We start from the raw sequence: 17693 nt of genomic DNA, 5'->3' as shown, positions 1-17693 counted from the left end.
ACAGGTCAAAAGCATCAGTTCTTCGGCACTCAGCTTTCTTCACAGTCCGACTCTCACATCCATACATGACTACCGGAAAAACCATAGCCTTGACTAGACGGACCTTTGTTGGCAAAGTAACGTCTCTGCTTTTGAATATGCTGTCTAGGCTGCTCATAACTTTTCTTCCAAGGAGTAAGCGTCTTTTAATTTCATGGCTGCAGTCACAATCTGCAGTGATTTTGGAGCCCCAAAATATAAAGTCTGACACTGTTTCCACTGTTTCCCCATCTATTTCCCATGAAGTGATGAGACCGGATGCCATGATCTTCATTTTCTGAATGTTGAGCTTTAAGCCAACTTTTTCACTCTCCTCTTTCACTTTCATCAAGAGGCTTTTTAGCTCCTCTTCACTTTCTACCATAAGGGTGGTGTCATCTGCATATCTGAGGTTATTGATATTCCTCCCGGCAATCTTGATTCCAGTTTTTGTTTCTTCCAGTCCAGCGTTTCTCATGATGTACTCTGCATATAAGTTAAATACGCAGGGTGACAATATACAGCCTTGATGTACTCCTTTTCCTATTTGGAACCAGTCTGTTGTTCCATGTCCAGTTCTCACTGTTGCTTCCTGACCTGCATACAGGTTTCTCAAGAGGCAGGTCAGGTGGTCTGGTATTCCCATCTCTCTCAGAATTTTCCACAGTTTATTGTGATCCACACAGTCAAAGGCTTTGGCATAGTCAGGCCACATCAAAAGTCATAGCCAGCCTACTGATTGGTTGCTGTGTTGTCAGTCTTTCTCTTCTAGTCCAATCAGCTGTGGTTGGACAAGATGTAGATGACACAGGGCACCTAATAGAGCCCCTCTATTAACTCTTGGAGTAGAGATTGGCACAGGGTCATCAGATGGTGGGGAAAGGCATGGACCTTGGAGTTAGGCTATCTGCCTCTGCCTCTTACTAGCTTCAGGATCTCAGGCAGTCATGTTCCAAACCTGAGATTCAGTCACTCATCCATAAAATGGGAAATTTATAATTACCTATTTCATAAGGTTGTTATGAAAATGAAAGGGATGTACAGGGGCTTAGCACAGTGGTTGGTCCACATTTTATCAATGGTAGCTATTCTCATAATACTAGTAATATATTTTACAAATAGCAAAGTATAATTACAATATTAACTTCCTCCATGGTAAGCCTAAATTTGAAGATTACTAAGTGCTTCAAGGGGCACCTACTTAACCACACTGCAGTGTGAGAGAGGAGCAGCTCAGTGTGTCTATCATTCAAATTAACTAGGTACTTTTGATTTTATTGTACACAGACAAAAGCTAGTCCTCAACTCATTCTAAATGATGAGATTCTTTGTCTAACAGAGGCCAGGGGTTGGGGGTTGGGTGCTCCCAAACCTTCCTAAATGACACTCACAAATGCCTAGTGTTTCTTGGGGCTTATAGAGTAACATCTGGCTCCAGGAACTCACCCCAAATTTCTCATCCCCAGTCTCATGCTCCTTTTTCAGTCCTATTGAGAGTCCCGCTTTCCTAAACTGCTCTCTCTGGAATGTACCAGATCCTTCTGTTTGAAGTGTCTAGGTCAGCACCTAACATCTGGCATAGCTACTCCCAAAGTTGTTGGATAATTAAATTCTACCCAAGAACTCAACAGGGGGTGGTGGCAAATGAATACCTAAGGGCACTGCCTGGCTCTCCAAGTTTCATTTGAGTGCAAATTATCACTATCTGTATGTATTTGTGAGCACAAAAGAATTAGTAAGTGCTCCTGGAATATGATCTCTCTCTCGGTCCATCTGCTGCCAAAGTTCACATTAAGTACCAAATTCAAGGGAGGATAATGAGTTATGTGAAAATGAACTTGCATTTGGAATTTCAATATCCCCAGGTGATGCAAATAGGCACATATGAACTTGCTCAGAAAAATCCCAAGCTTTGGGACCTGAACATATGGTCCGAGTTATTTTGCCAGATGAGACATGGGATTTCCCACAAGTAGGGTTTTGTTGGCAGCTTGGTAAACAATTGTCCCTCAGCCTGGACGCTCCAAATAATGGCAGGGGTGGGACAGGGATGGATCAAGGTGTTTCTGCAAAGGACATTCTCATAAAAAAAGACACCAAATCTTCAAGCTATGCCCCAACGCTCAGCACCATAACTTGAGTTATGCAAGAGATTGGAACCCAAAGGACTTCTAGGGAACTGGAAGGAGTCCAATACTACTATTAGAATTGAGCCTCAGATAAATTTACTCCTGTCCTCACAACCAACATTAATAAGATGCTCCGGGAGCTAAAATCAGAACCATAAGGAGTGTTTATGCCGTGAAAGGGAGAATACACGAACCTAGCTTATTGCTCCCTTTGTATGATCCAAATGTTTACCCCATAGAACACATGCCCAACACTGTCGATTCCTCTAAATGCTTTACAGCTATTATTACTTAGCCTGAGTTAGAGCATTTTTAAAGTATTTATTAGCAGGCCAAATCCCCAGGCAATTTGTGATGCCAAATTTTCCTACACTGTGTATTCGTCAGTGCTGTGTACAACCCACCATTAGAGCAACGCAAGCCCAAGGAAAAGCCTTGTGCAGAAGGATGTTCCAATACAGGGCTGGCTTTTTATCAGCCTCATTTGTTAACTTTAGCACAACTGAGACACTTTAAAAGATAAAGGTCATTAATATTTCAACACATCATTAAAATTAAATTCAGAACTGAGAACACTTATAAGTGAGAATCCAACCAGTTTTAATTAGGCATTTAATAAAAATTCTCTATGTGAAGAGAAATACTCACTGAATAGTAAGGAAAGAAAACCACAATAGAATAAATGTTTGAAAAATGTTATATTCTAGGTAAGTCATACAACTTGAGTCATCATGAACAGATCTAGCAAATTAAGTTTCTCAAAACCCTGGGATATACATAGCTCCTGAAAATAAAAGGAAGGCTTAGCCTTGTCAGCCTGGGGTCATGGTAAGGAATATGAATGCCTATGTCTGGCACCCCTGTGTTGAAGCCTGCTACTTACAAACTATGCGATTTTCGGTTCAATACATATTTTTGTCAAGTGAACGACTGAATGAATGTTGCTTGGAAAGATAAGATCAGGTTCTGTTTAGAAGCAGCAAGAAGTCCCTTAGAAAGATTGGGATACAGGTAGGGCAGAGATTGGAAACTTTCTGAAATTGATTACATACTGAATAGTAAAACTCTTCAAACTGGAAGAAAAGGGGGCCAACAGAGTGATGGCAAAGTGTGGGCTTATGGCCTTGACAACAAATAAAAGCTGCTTGCTTGAGGAAAAGCATACTGTCCAGTGGTGCACACTCTGTGCTGGGCTCTGGAGGAGGAACGAGGGAGGCACCCTAGCGGGGGCTTTGTAACTAGAAGTGAAAGGAGTTCTAACATTAATTCGAAGAGGGGGCAACTTCTCTAGCTCCAAGAGTTGCTTTGGCCTTCAGGATAAAGCTAGTGGGGTCCCAAGACGGTAACATAAACAACAGCAACTCTCTTCCCTTAAGCTGTGGGGGTCGGATGTTATGGGCTGGGAAGGGATTAACTTTATTGCAAGGAGAGGGATTTAATTGCAGAGAGTGATTAGCCAAATGATTAGATCAATAGAATGCAGGTCAAACTGTGCTCAGAAAGATCCACAGCTCTTATTATATGGAAGGTTAAAGACTGGGAAACCATTTGGGGACTCTGAGTTATTTGAGCACGAGGTCACCTGGAGACTTTCCTATAAGACTACAGATGTATGCTTTACACAGCAAAGATGGCATGTTGACTCAAGGAACATTACCCCCACCCCTGGAACTGGAGAAAGCCAACAGAACAGCTGGGATCCTTGAGTGCTGATTTTTAAAGAGGGAAAAGAATCTTGCCTTGTCTAGTTCTTCATTCTCTAATTGCAGTAAAAAATCAATGGTTTTGAAAATGGAAAGCAGATCTTTCCCATTTAACCATGAAGATACTGGGGCAGAAGATGGAGTGGTGACATTATCTAATATACTAGTTTTTGCATGAGCTGAAGCCCTCCTATTCAATCAGATCTGTATTAGTATTAATCTTTAGAAAGAATTCACTGATAGCAATGGAACATGGTAAATCAGATATGTCTAAATGATGCCTCAGCCAAAAAAATGGATTGGTTTGAAAGTGTTATTTTATTTAAGGATACCTTACTATTTCACAAAGCATCCCAACAAATTGAGATTATGCATGAGGGGATGTGTCTCAGGGATATTTGCCAGCTCACCCAAGTTGGAAGCCCAAAATACATGGCTCCATCTGTGACCCAGACCTGATAGGCAGAGGCCACAAATCCATTCAATTATCAATAGCTCAACACATTCGAATTTCTAGTTCTTGACATTTATCTCTTAGAATCCAAATCATATGATGGCAAAGACCTAGAAAACTGACCCTACCATGGGCACTGAAGCAGAGAGAGATAATAGGGAGATAAAGGCCAAATCTTACAGAATTCTCTAGGGGAACTGCAGGTACCACTTCACTCATCTTAACAACACAAGTGTGAAATGAGGTGGATGATAATGTGAACTGTGTATGCCATTGGACATACAAGAAAGCAGGGAGGTAAGTGGGCGTGTGTATGCCTCGGCTGCGGTACACACACACCCTTATCTAAGGTCACTCAGAGTCAGTAACAATGATAATAACTGTTCTAAGTTGCAATCTCGCTCATCCAGGTGTGTTAAGAAACTGCAGTTCCTGCCACCGAGGAAACATTTTCTCTTTGGTGCCGACACTGGGGTGCTTTATTTCCACCTTTCCCACTCAGAGTCGCCATTCATTTTAGGCTCCCTTGGGATGAAATCTACGACTCCTGGAAATGGCTTGTGTTCAGGCTTTAGACACACCACTCCTGCTCACGTGGTGGTAACTGCTCTAGAATTCTTCGTTTAGTGATGCAGAAAGAGAAAGAAGAGACTTGACCCTTTCTACTCCTTCATTTTTGCTGTGTGCTATCCTAAATGCCTTTTCATACTATCCATGGGGTTCTCCAGGCAAGACTACTAGAGTGGGTTGCCATTTCCTTCTCCAAGATCCTGATGCTGGGAAAGATTGAAGGAAAAAGCAGAAGAGGGTGGCAGAGGATGAGATGGTAACATGGTATCACCGACTCAGTGGACATGAATCTGAGCCAACTCCGGGAGATAATGGAGGACCGGGGAGCCTGGCGTGCTGCAGTCCAAGGGGTTGCAAAGAGTCAGGTACAACTCAATGACTAAACAACAAGAAAACCATCCTAGATGCAGATGAGCCCTGAAGTGAAGTGAAGTGAAGTGTTAGTCTCTCAGTCGTACCCAGCTCTTTGCGACCCATGGACTTCAGCCCACCAGGCTCCTCTGTCCACAGGATTTTCCAGGCAAGGGTGCTGGAATGGCTGCCATCTCTTCCTCCAGGGGATCTTCCGGACCCAGAGACTGAACCTGGATCTCTTGCTCCACAGGCAGACTCTTTACCAACTGAGCTATGAGGAAAGCCCAAAAGGGCGTAGAGATGAGCCACTAAGTCCCTGAAAAGACTTAGGGGGTCAGCCCTCACCACATCCAGCCTCGAGCTCGCTTAAAATGAAGAAATGGGTTAACAGAGGGGCACTGGTACAACGGAAGGAGCCCTGGGGTAAGAGTGGGGACATCTGAATGTTAGCTCCAGCTTAGCTAGTAGTCACTAACTGGAAGAGTGGGGATAAGGGGTGGGAGCAATCTGCATCCTTTATTATCCTTGGCTGACAAGTGGAAAAAGAAGTATAAGACTGAAGGACATTTGCAAACTGCTGAGTATCATGTAATGCAAGAGACTTCAGCCGACTGGGGAAGGGCAAAAAGGCACTTGACACCGGAGCAGCCCACATGTTAGGAGAGTTTAGTCTTGGTTCTACTGCTCACTGTCCCATGACCTTAAAACCTTCCTGCTGGGTCTCCATTTCCTCATCAGGAATATAGGGTATTGGTCTTAAGTCCTGGACTCTAAGTGCTCCAATAATCTTAATACTCTATATGTGGACCCAGGGCCAACAGCCTCTGCAACACCTGGGGGCCTGTGAGAAAGGCCTCCCCCGGATCCATGGAATTAGACCTGCATCTAACAAGCCTCCCAGGTAATCTGCACATGAAAGCCTGACAATCACTGGTCCTCAGGATGCTGTTGAGCTTGGTTATTCTATAATCTTACTATATATGGTCCAATGCATTGGCCTTTTACAGAGCAGCCATCTCACGAGATGCTGCAGAACCTGCTATCGATGGCCAAGGAGACATGGCATATTTTGTTGTTTCTATGTATACTTCTGCACAGTTAAACGAGTCCAGTCATTTCTCCCAATTCCTCCCCTATCTCTTTGGTCACAAAATTTGCCAACGCTGCTATCTAGATCTGTGTTTAGGTACACAAAGATCATATTTCACATGAAAAGATACTAGACCAAGTTTGCTAAGATACAAATTGTACCAGTATTAGTGGAAAAAGTTGGCTTAAAGTTCAACATTCAGAAAACTAAGATCATGGCATCTGGTCCCATCACTTTATGGGAAAGAGATGGGGAAACAGTGGAAACAGTGTCAGACTTTATTTTGGGGGGCTCCAAAATCACTGCAGATGGTGACTGCAGCCATGAAATTAAAAGACACTTACTCCTTGGAAGAAAAGTTATGACCAACCTATATAGCATATTCAAAAGCAGAGACATTATTTTGCCAACAAAGGTCCATCTAGTCAAGGCTATGGTTTTTCCAGCAGTCATGTATGGATATGAGAGTCGGACTGTGAAGAAAGCTGAGCACCGAAGAATTGATGCTTTTGAACTGTGGTGTTGGAGAAGACTCTTGAGAGTCCCTTGGACTGCAAAGAGCTCTAACCAGTCCATCCTAAAGGAGATCAGTCCTGGGTGTTCATTGGAAGGATTGATGTTGAAGCTGAAACTCCAATACTTTGGCCACCTCATGCGAAGAGTTGACTCATTGGAAAAGACCCTGATGCTGGGAGGGATAGGGGACAGAAGGAGAAGGGGATGACAGAGGATGAGACGGCTGGATGACATCACCGACTGGAAGAACATTAGTTTGGGTAAACTCTGGGAGTTGGTGAATGACAGGGAGGCCTGGTGTGCTGCAGTCCATGGGGTCACAAAGAGCCGGACATGACTGAGCAACTGAACTAAACTGACAGCACCTCTGGGGAGCAGCTCTATTTTTATCCTTATTTTCCAGATGAGAAACATCAATCTTGGAGAAGTTGACTAGCATAGGATTATACAGCTGGAAATTTAGTTGAACTGGGATTTGAACCCAGATCTGTCTCATACCAGGGTGCATGAGTTTGATCACCATAGGACACGCCCTCTCCAGCCACACGGTCATAACTCTTGTGGCCCCTTTCCCTAGGTATCCCCACTCAACCTTTGTGTCCTGCACATCATTCTTGCTGCCTTTCTTTTAATCCTACAGTATTTTAGAGCTGTGTTGTCTGATGTGTTCATCAGTAGCCACGCATGACTATTCAAGTTTAAATTAAAATCTCAGCTCCTCACTGCATTAGCAACATTTCAAATGGGGAGTACACACACGTGCCTAGTGGCTGCCATACTGGACAGCACAGAATTAGAGTATTCCTATCATCAGAGCAAGTTTTATTAGATAATGTTGTTTGGAGAATTAAACTGCTGAATGTTACTACTCCATCATTGACCTTGCCCCTTACTCATTACTTCTGAGTCCTGAATGCTCTACTCTCAAATGTACACTCTTAGAAAACTCATCTCTGCATCCTTCCACTATGGGGTAAAAGGCTGCATGGGGAAGAACTGAGAGACCTTGTTTATCCAACAAGATGCAAGCCCTAAGACAACCCTGATTTCATGTTCAAAGACCACATCCACAAGAGGGGAAGTCAGGCTTCAGTGTGCACTGCCAGCCTTGTAGCCTTGGCCTTTATGATTCATTGTGACAACGACTCATTTCTGTCAGGGGAACAAAAAGTCCAATCAGGCAGAGTTTTATTTCCTCCCTGAAATAAAATAGAACTGACTGGCCAAGGCATCTCCAGGGACTTCGGCTACTGGGCCTTAAATTACCCCATAACACTTCTAGTCAATCCCACTTCCGTGTTGGAGTTTGCAATCAACATTTATCTCTATGGGACAGACCATCCGTAGGTTCTAATGCCACTTTTATTATTACCTTGTAAATGTAAAATCCTCCAGGCAGAAATGCCAGCTGCTAACACAGGAGTGTGTATAAGTACCCACTTCTCCAGTGATAAATGTCCCAGAGCTGCAGTAAAAAAATATGTCAAAAATTTGCCTGCAAATTGTGTATGGATCCAAAGTTGAGGGGCTCTGAGACAGAGCTTTCCAGTGATCCCAATGATCTTCCCCTTCTCTGTGAGGTGTAAAACCATCCCCTGGGTTGCCAGCCTTTCTACTTTGGAAATTGAGGCAAATAATGGGAACAGAAGACAACCGTTTCCAAATGCTCCTATCCAGACACAGCACAACAGTCTCCCTGAAAGGCGTGTATGAATACAAATAGCTATTATTTATTGAGAGCTCCACTTTCATTTTTCTAATTTAGGAAATGTTGATCAAATGCCTATCTTGTGTTGGACATGTGCTATGAATTGCTGAGCCCCTAACAGAACAGTCTAGTCTCACAAAGTTCTCAAGCTATCAAGTGAACCAGACAAGTACTCTAGTAAGTACCCAAATAAATGTTTAATGATGAATTTTAACAATGGCTGGGAATGAAAGAAATATGGTAGTCAGGTAGAAATTTATATGGGAGGTGTGTTTAGATAGTGGTCAGTGAAGACCCTCTCTGAGGAGGTGGCCTATCCCTGTTGGCTGAAAGGTGAGAGATGAAGCAGACAGCCAGTGTGGGCTGAGCTCAGTGAGACAGGCTGGGAGATGAGGCCATTCTGCAGGAGGTAGCCCTACTGTGGGGCTGGACTTAAGAAATTTAGGTTTTCTACTAAGAGCAAGGGGAAGTGATTGGTTGGCTTGAAGCAGCCCAAAGACATGCACTTTTGTTTTTCAACCATCATCCTGCTGAGCTGTGAAGAATGGATGGATGTGGAGGATGAGGTGGAGAGTGAAAGCAGGGAGACTGGCTGGGGCTGTGTTCTTGGTCCAGGTGCGGAATGAAAGCAGCTTGGACTCACACTGTGATGTGGGGATAAAGGGAGGAATTGCCAAGATATGTGGGGGGATTACAGAAAGTGTTAGGGGAAACACGCTGACTAAAACCGCCCACCCTGGCTAGGCACCACAGTAACCATTCACGTGAGTTATTTTATGACAGGAAGTCCTGGTAAGGAACACAGAACTAACAAGCCACTACCAACCAGAAGAATTCGGGGAAGGTCAAAAGGAGCCACGTGTCCTACCACCTTCCGGAATCGTCCTCATTGACATCCATCTTGGCTGAGCAATGCATGAACCACCAGGAAGGACCCTGAGTCCGAATGACCGGGAAGAGACAACCCAGAAACTAATCCCATCACCATAAAAACCCAAGACTGCAACTCACTGCAGAGTAGTTCTCCTGGCTTCCCTTACCCTCCTGCTCTCTACCCAGGCACCTCATCCCAACAAAATCTCTTGCTGTATCAGCATGTGTGTCTCCTTGGCCAACTCATTTGTGAGTGTTAGACGAGGGGTTCCCCATCCTGCCGCAAAAGTACTTGCCAGCTGACCTGTTTTGCGTTGGGAGGTGAGATGAAGGAAAAAATGAGGAATCAGAGATGACTCCCAAGGTGCAGGTTTGGGCAGCTGGTGAGTAGTGGTGCCTTTTGCCATCACTGGGTGGGGTGCTTTGCACTCATTATTTGCAAGCTTTCACCTTGCAAAAGCTTGTATTAACATTTCCCTTTACAAATTAGGAAATTCAGAGAGATTAAGAAACTCATCCAAAGTCACAGAGTTTGTGAATGCTGAAGCCAGGATTTGCACCTCCAGCAAACTTCTGGGTGCTCTCGGTTTCCACTAGATTGTCACACTGCCACAATTTCTCAGTTGCCAACTTCAAATCTCTATGACTCTTCTCTATTGGTCCATATTAAGCGTTCTCTTGGGCTCATCTCTCTGCTCTAAGCATTTCCTCTGCCTTGAAAACCCTCTCCCCTACCACCATCTCCATGTGGCTCCCCCTTAGCATTCTCTTGAATCTTAAACACGGCTTTCATTCTCCTGCAATTTGCTCCCTCTATGTTCATTCAACTTTATAGCAATGACTTGTCTAATGATTACCCAGTTAGACTTTAAGCCCTATGAATGCAGATACCTGCAATGACAATCACTGCCTTGCTAAGGCCTGGCACAATTCCTGAAACTACGCAATAATAATTCAGTGAATATTTGCTAAATGAATTCCCAGTCACTGGTGAAGGTGAGAGACATCTTGTCCATTTAACCCAAGAGATCAGGAGCCCGGATTCATGTTCCCTTCACATGCTGCAAGAAACTGGGATTTAGGAGATCTGGGTGAACTTGAGGTTTTTACTACTATCTAGTTAGCTCTGTGATGCTTGCCAAGTCTCATTACCTATCTTTTAGCATTCATTATTTCCAAACCTGATGATTAACTTTGCAGAAGGCTTTGCCTTTTAGCTCAAAACAAAGGACATTAAAACCTGGCTCTCTGACCTCACTGAGTGAGCATAAAATCCAAACAGTTGTGAAAGGGCTTAAAAAGGTATAAAACTACCCAGGTGGCTCAGTGGTGAAGAATCTACGTGCTAGTGCAGGAGATGCAGGAGACTCGGGTTTGATCCCTGGGTTGGGAAGATCCCCTGGAGGAGGGCAGGGCAACCTACTCCTCTAGTCTTGCTTGGAGAATCTCATGGACAAAGGACTGACGGGATGACCCAGAGGTGAAAATCCTGGAGTCCAGCAGAACTGAGGAGCCCTGGTTCCAACACTTAGCTGTTTATGGTTGGGTAAGTTATCTTCTCTGAACCGAACTGATGAGAACAGCATTACTTTCACAGGGCTCTTCTGTGGTTAAATAGACTCTAGTATATTGCAGTACTGCAAGCACATGTGTATGTGTGTATAGTACACAGTAGCACACACATGGAACACATATACCCATTCATATTCCATACTGAGAACTGGGGAGTAGGGTTATATTATTCACGAATGGGAAAGACATCCCTGCCAACCTCAGAAGCAGCTTCTTTAAGCACAGCTTCCTAGAACTTTGTACAAAGCAGGCTGTCACTCCAAGAATAAAGTGCTTTTTTGTTGAAGTCAGTGGCAGTCACACTTAAGGCAAGAACACACAGGTAGCTCTGTTCCGCGGGGACAAACCCAACCAAGCACTGGGAGGTGCTAGAGTCCTCAGTGAGTGGAAATGAGTCAGGGGGGAAGGTGATTTTTAGCAGCAATACAGCATGGCCTTTCTGAAACTCCACCTTCTGACACACAATCAAAACCTCCCATTTTCCACTGCTCTGCTCTGCTGCTACTCTGGTTATTAGAAAATCTGCTGCCTGAATGTGTTTGGCTCTCCAACAGTGAACTAATCAAAAGATAAGGGGGCTTGCTTAACCAGCAGGAAGGATCAATGGTGGGACAAAGGGCACCTAGACCAATGGCAAGAAGAGTACAATCCAGGAATAAGCGGAGAGAGTGAGATGGAAGAGTCCTGGCAAGATGGAAAGAGTTCAGACAGGACAGGAGAGGAAAGGACAGAGAAGGGAGCCAGTCATGACTAGAGGCAGGAGGAGAAGGCGGCCCAGAGCAGTGACAGAGGCAGGGCTCCAGCACCTGCTGAGTATGGACTCTGACCCTTGGATTCCTCCGTCTACAAAAGGGACTGCTCATTATCATGAGGATGAATGGACTACTGTGCACAGAGTGCTTACCATAGAGTCCAGTACAAAGCATGCACTCAATGTGGTGGTGGTGATGGTTTTAGTCCCTAAGTCATATCCAACTCTTATGACCCCTCTTGGACTGTAGCTCTGTCCAAGGGATTTCCCAGGCAAGAATACTGGAATGGGTTGCCCTTTCCTTCTCCAAAGGACCTTCCTGACCCAGGGATCAAACCCACGTCTCCTGCACTGCAGATAGTCTCCTGCATTGCAGGTGGGTTCTTTACAGACTTAGCTGCCTGAGAAATCCATATGCATTCAACAGATGCTTTCAAATAGATTACGGGCAACAAAATGGGGGTAAAAAAACACCCTCATGAAGTAAATACCAAAGGAAAAGGAGAGAGCTAAGAAGAACTCCACCTTCTTCTGTCCCTTTTTACATTTTTTCAACACTGTTAGTTTTCTGACTTACCAGGTTTTTAAAAATCTCGCCTGCTTCCTCTCAAAGCTCCTCTACATGGAATCCAAGAATGATTCATCACCAAGGGAGAAAGGGGATACAAAGCCAGTGGTACTACTCCTCTCCCAGGACCAGGATCTCCTTCCTCACAGCCCTGAGGGATGTGCCAGTTGCCTCTGCTTCCACCAACCTGCTGGGAGCAGGGGATGGGTGGTGCCTCCAAGAAGCTCCCCGACCTTCCTTGAGAACTCGGATATAAATGCTCCTCTTTTTGGCAAGTCAAATACACCTTACTGTTAGTAGCAACCACAGGTCCAGATTAGACCTTCCAGAGCTGAATTTCCATATTTATTTTTTCCAATCTCCATTCATTTGACACCACCCTCTTCCTGCAGAGCTCTTGAAGGCACAGAAGTTGTCAAGTTTATTTCTTCATCTAGCGTCTCACACACTAATTAGCACACAGTAGATGCTCCATAGGGCTTCCCAGGTGGCTTAGCAGTAAAGAACCTGCCTGCCAGGGCAGGAGATGCAAGAGACATGGAGTTCAATCCCTGAGTGGGGAAGATCCCCCAGAGAAGGAAATGGCAACCCATTCCAATATTCTTGCTTGGAAAATTACATGGATAGAGGAGCCTGGTGGGCTACAGTTCATGGGCTCGGACATACCAAGCAACTGAGCAGGCAACAGAGATGTTCAGTAAGCATCTGAATGAATGAATGACATTCACAGCATCAAAGGATTTGAACAGCATCTACTAAGAGCTCATCAATTTAAAAGCTTTCGGGAGCCCAAGCAGGTGAAATAAAACAGGAGTCCACGCATGTCAAATAAACTGGGGAGTGAACGTTTTGCCCAAAGACATTTGAATTCAAATTGTTTTAGAAGAGTCCATCAGCTCAAACCTATTTACTGCTGGATTGTAGCTCCTGCTACGGGACTTTGGGACCGCAATTCCCTTCCCCTAGCCATCAGAAATTCGAGTTTCCTCAGTTACTTCCTTTACAAATGCTAACTCACCCTGCCTCCAGCATCCCTAAGGGTGGGGCAAGCAGGACCTTCAAAACTTAATCACTTGAAAATTTATTACCTTCCCCTGAAAGCTGTTTCCTGGCAATTTTTGTTAACTGTCCCCTTGAGGCTGGCAAAACATACCAACTTCTTTTTCTGTTTGATTTCCCTGCAAATATTTGAATATATTTACCACCTCCTCCAAGCCTACTAAATCTTCTCCAGATTAAAGTTCTTTCGGCTGTTCCTTGTGTCAAGATTATGAAACTCCTGCCATTCTGTTCACTACGCTGTGTCAATATTCTTCTTCAAAGTGTTGGTTCACACAAGCATGTATAGTGTTATAATAATAGTGAAAAAGTTCAGAAAAGATCTGAATGTCCAACGAGAGGAAACTGGTAAAGCTTGGTACCTCTATAATGGATGCCTTATGTCTCTATTAAAAGTCATGCTGATGAAGAGAGAAAAGTGTTCATACTAGAATATTAAATGAGGAAGTCACATGACAAAACATTGCATACCCTACTGTTCCTAATTTTACTCCCCTATTTCATTTAAAACCCGTTTGAGTGAGATTGCAAACTGGTATGAAAACTACTGTCCTGAAATTACAGCCATAAAAACACAGGTTACTATTTTTTTTAAGTATTTTTTAGAAATTAATTAAACATTTCAGATTGCAAATCCTTTGACATTGAGAAGGCCAAGGGGGCCCATGCCTTGATATAGGCCAATGTTTAAAAATCAGAGGCCTACATGGGAGCAGCATTTCTGAAATTTATATGGTTTAGTCCCTCCTTCTCTTTCCCCTAGACTGGAATATAGTCAGATTGAAGGGTGGGGACTGCTCAGATTTGGAAAAAGAATTGGAAAAAGACTCTCAGGTGATTTTGATGCATACCACTGGCTAAGAATTAAACTAGACACTAGATTTCTGTTCATGCTGCCAAACACCATATCCCTTTTCCTGGCAGCCACAGCATTCTTTCGGCTCACTCTTAGAGCTAGCTAAGACCCTGGAGGCTTGTTCTGATGAGCTGCTCTTAAAGGCTACTCCCCTCCCTGCATGCATGCAGGTGGCTTTATAGGCTTCAGGGAAGATATTGGCATTGATCCCCATATGATTTGTGTTATTACTAGATTTGGCCCATCAATCTAGACTGTCAAGATCTTGCTGTTCTGGCTCCTCCTCCCAGCTGGGAGTCATCCTAAAATCTCAATCAGAATGACACTTGAGGTACTTATCCAGCACAAGTCCTCTTTCCCAAGATAATCATTCCCAGTGTCGTTAACCAGGAAGCCTAACACACATTTTTCTTCACCGTCTAGCTTGGACATCCTCTGACATAAGGGTATCTGTGTAGCCTGGTCACCACTGAAGATAGAGGGCTATCTTCCTTCCCCCTTTTTATTTGGATAGTGAAATATGATTTGAAAAGGTCCTTTTTAGTTGCCTGAAAGTCTCCAACTAGAGTTTTTAATTACTCAAGTAATATTGGCTTATGGTAAAACATCTTTTAAATGCTATAGGCATGTGTTCTCAGTAATGTCAAAAGATGTGCTGTATGTTTTCGCAATCACTTGGAAATTCTACCAGCTAATTAAAAGCATGTTGTTTAGTCGTTCAGTCATGTCTCTTTGTGACCCCATGGACTGTAGCCCACCAGACTCCTCTGTCCACAGAATCTTCCAGGCAAGAATACTGGAGTGGGTTGCTATTTCCTACTCCAGAGGATCTTCCCAACCCAGGGATTGAACCTGAGTTTTCTGGGTCTCTTTCATTGGTAATAGGCAGATTCTCTACCACTGCACCACCTGGGAAGCCCTTTAAACACTTTATGAAAACATGTAAATAAAAATCTCCCTCCATCCCCAAGTTCATTCCTACCAGGCAATCATTAACAATTTGGTGTATACTGAAAGCTCTATGTGCACCTCTCTATGAAGTTTGATTTTATCTCTTTGACCAACAGTCAAATGTCTCTGTCACCCATTCCCTAATAATTACTTATTTTGGTATCAGTTTTAAAGGATTAATTCAGTTCACGGCTTTGGTCTCCAAAAACACCATCTAAAGTAACCCCACTCATAAAGATGACAGGTAGAGTCAGTTAGGAATTTCAATATGCATATGATATTCAATAGATTGTTTTGAATGGATGAATGAATTGAATTCCAAGGATATCCATTTCTGCCAAAAAAAATTATGGAGATATTCATACTATTTCTAATTTAGTCTCTGTTCCTTCCATTTGGTTGATGGATTATTTTCTCCTCACCCTTATTTCATATAGAGAGACACCCATGATTATAAACCATTACATTTTTACTGACAATACCTTAGAGAAGCATCATTATCAGCCCCATTGTTTCAAGGGAATGTGCGTATTTTGAACATCAATGATGTGCGGATATGACTCTCATGCACCTTAGCTTATTTCATTTTCTCAATGACCCAATGAAGTAGTTTCATTATTTCTACCTTATAAATGAGAGAAATCTGAGACTCAGAGAGACTAAGTGACCAGGCCAAGATCACAGAACAAGAAATGTCAAGAGTTTTCCATTGTTTAACGGGTAGTCAATGGAAAGGATGCTGGCCTGGAAATTGTGAGATATGAATTTTAGTCTATTTCATGTGAAATAGACTTGGGTGACCTTGAGCCAACATGTAATCTTCAAGTTCTGACTTCCTTGTAAATAAGGATAATGTCTGAAGATGAATTAAGACCAGGCCTTCACAAGTTTCTGAATAGGAATAAAGCACAGCATGCTGTAAAGAGTGATTATTCCTCCTCATCCCCCTAGCCCCAAGAACCAACAGATGGCCTTCTCTTCATTTGAAAATCAAACACTCCTACCAAGGTCAGTTATGCGTACAAATCAATGCAGGCTTTCTTCTCCTGCACAAAATCTCCAGCTGGAAATCAGCTCTAATTCTTTCTTTTGCTCAGGCCATGCTCTGAATAATATATTTAAAAAATGAACTATTTTGGGGCCAAGAAATCTGTAAATCTGAGCTGATTCATCACTTTCACCATCAGGCTTTTGCTTTCCTGTTTCTTCTGCTTTGTCAGATAAAGACATTTTATCTCCACCAACAGTTTCTCAGTGGGCTATGCGGAGAGTTCTCCTTTTGTCACAATAAGATTCTTTGCAAAAGATTAAAAACATAAGGAAGGGCAGAGTCTTAAGAAATAAATCTAAAGTAAAGAAAACACTGGGTTGGGATGGGCATATACTGGCAGAGACACAATCACAGGAAAGCAGAAACTAAATGGATTGTAACACAACACCTGTCTTTGAACATGGAGATTCCAATGGTGTCAACTGGCCGTGGTCTCAACTAATAGAATAGGGAGACAAAAGATACTTCCAGAAAATGTACTAGTCAAAAACCAGCTCTAGTTAACTTTGGAATGCTTGTAACTCTCTCCCATAAGATTTACCTTTCTATGCTTTTCTCAGATAAATGTATATTAACTACTCATTGACCAGAGATATATTAACATGTCTGTGTTACTCGAATGTTATTGACCAGAGTGTTTCAATATTCACTTACATAACAAATCGCCAGCCAAAGGCATTAGTTTCTGCAAAAATCCCCTTTTCAAAAAGTGTTAAAATGAGTTTACTTTGAGGAAATAAGGGACATATCAATGGTTCAATGGTAAAGAAGCCGGCTGCAAGGTAGGAGACACATTCCTTCAGGCAGGAAGATCCACTGGAGGAGGAAATGGCAACCCACTCCAGTATTCTTGTTTGAAAACTCCATGGACAGAGGGGCCTGGTGAGCTACAGTCCAAAGGGTTGCAAAGAGTTGGACATGACTGAGCAACTTGGCACACAACAACATGTCCTTAAAAATATGCTCAGTAGAATGCAACAGCCAGCCTAAGAAGAAAAACAGCTGCCATGGGTGCTCATTTGTGGGTGACTGTTTTCTGAGGGGGACAAGAGCTCCCCGGGAGAATCTCTGATGTTCAGTGGGAGCTTTAAATGCTATCTAAGAGAGAAATGCGATCACAAGAGTACACCAATATTATATGAGAAAGGCCATCCTGTGTGGGGACCTTTCCTCCCATAGCTCTTCCTCTAGGCCATACTCTCTAAGCTTTGGCCCTGATTTCCAAATCCAACCCTTCACTGGTGTCTCCATGTGGATATCAGACTGCTCCAAACCAGAGACTCCCAAATTTGCTCCCATCTCATCTTCTCTCCAAAACTCCTTCTACCTACTCTTTCCTCATTTAATTTCCTGGGACTCCATCTACATACACCACTGCCAAACTAGACTCTTGGGTCACTTTCTCAGCAATATCTTGACATAGAGAGAAGCACTACTGATTCTGTCTTTAAAATACTGCCCTAATAAGCC

General features: G+C 43.2%; 1 protein-coding gene across 4 annotated transcripts in view; it reads right to left on the bottom strand.

Moving 5' to 3' along the window:
* The window catches only part of PPP2R2B (protein phosphatase 2 regulatory subunit Bbeta), a 478426-nt gene that overhangs the window by 239412 nt on the left and 221321 nt on the right, over nucleotides 1-17693 (bottom strand). The gene's annotated exons all lie outside the window — the stretch shown is intronic.

The sequence above is a fragment of the Capra hircus genome, chromosome 7, assembly GCF_001704415.2.
Source record: "Capra hircus breed San Clemente chromosome 7, ASM170441v1, whole genome shotgun sequence".
In the NCBI taxonomy this organism is placed as follows: domain Eukaryota; kingdom Metazoa; phylum Chordata; class Mammalia; order Artiodactyla; family Bovidae; genus Capra; species Capra hircus.
This window is presented reverse-complemented; position numbering and strand designations above follow the sequence as displayed.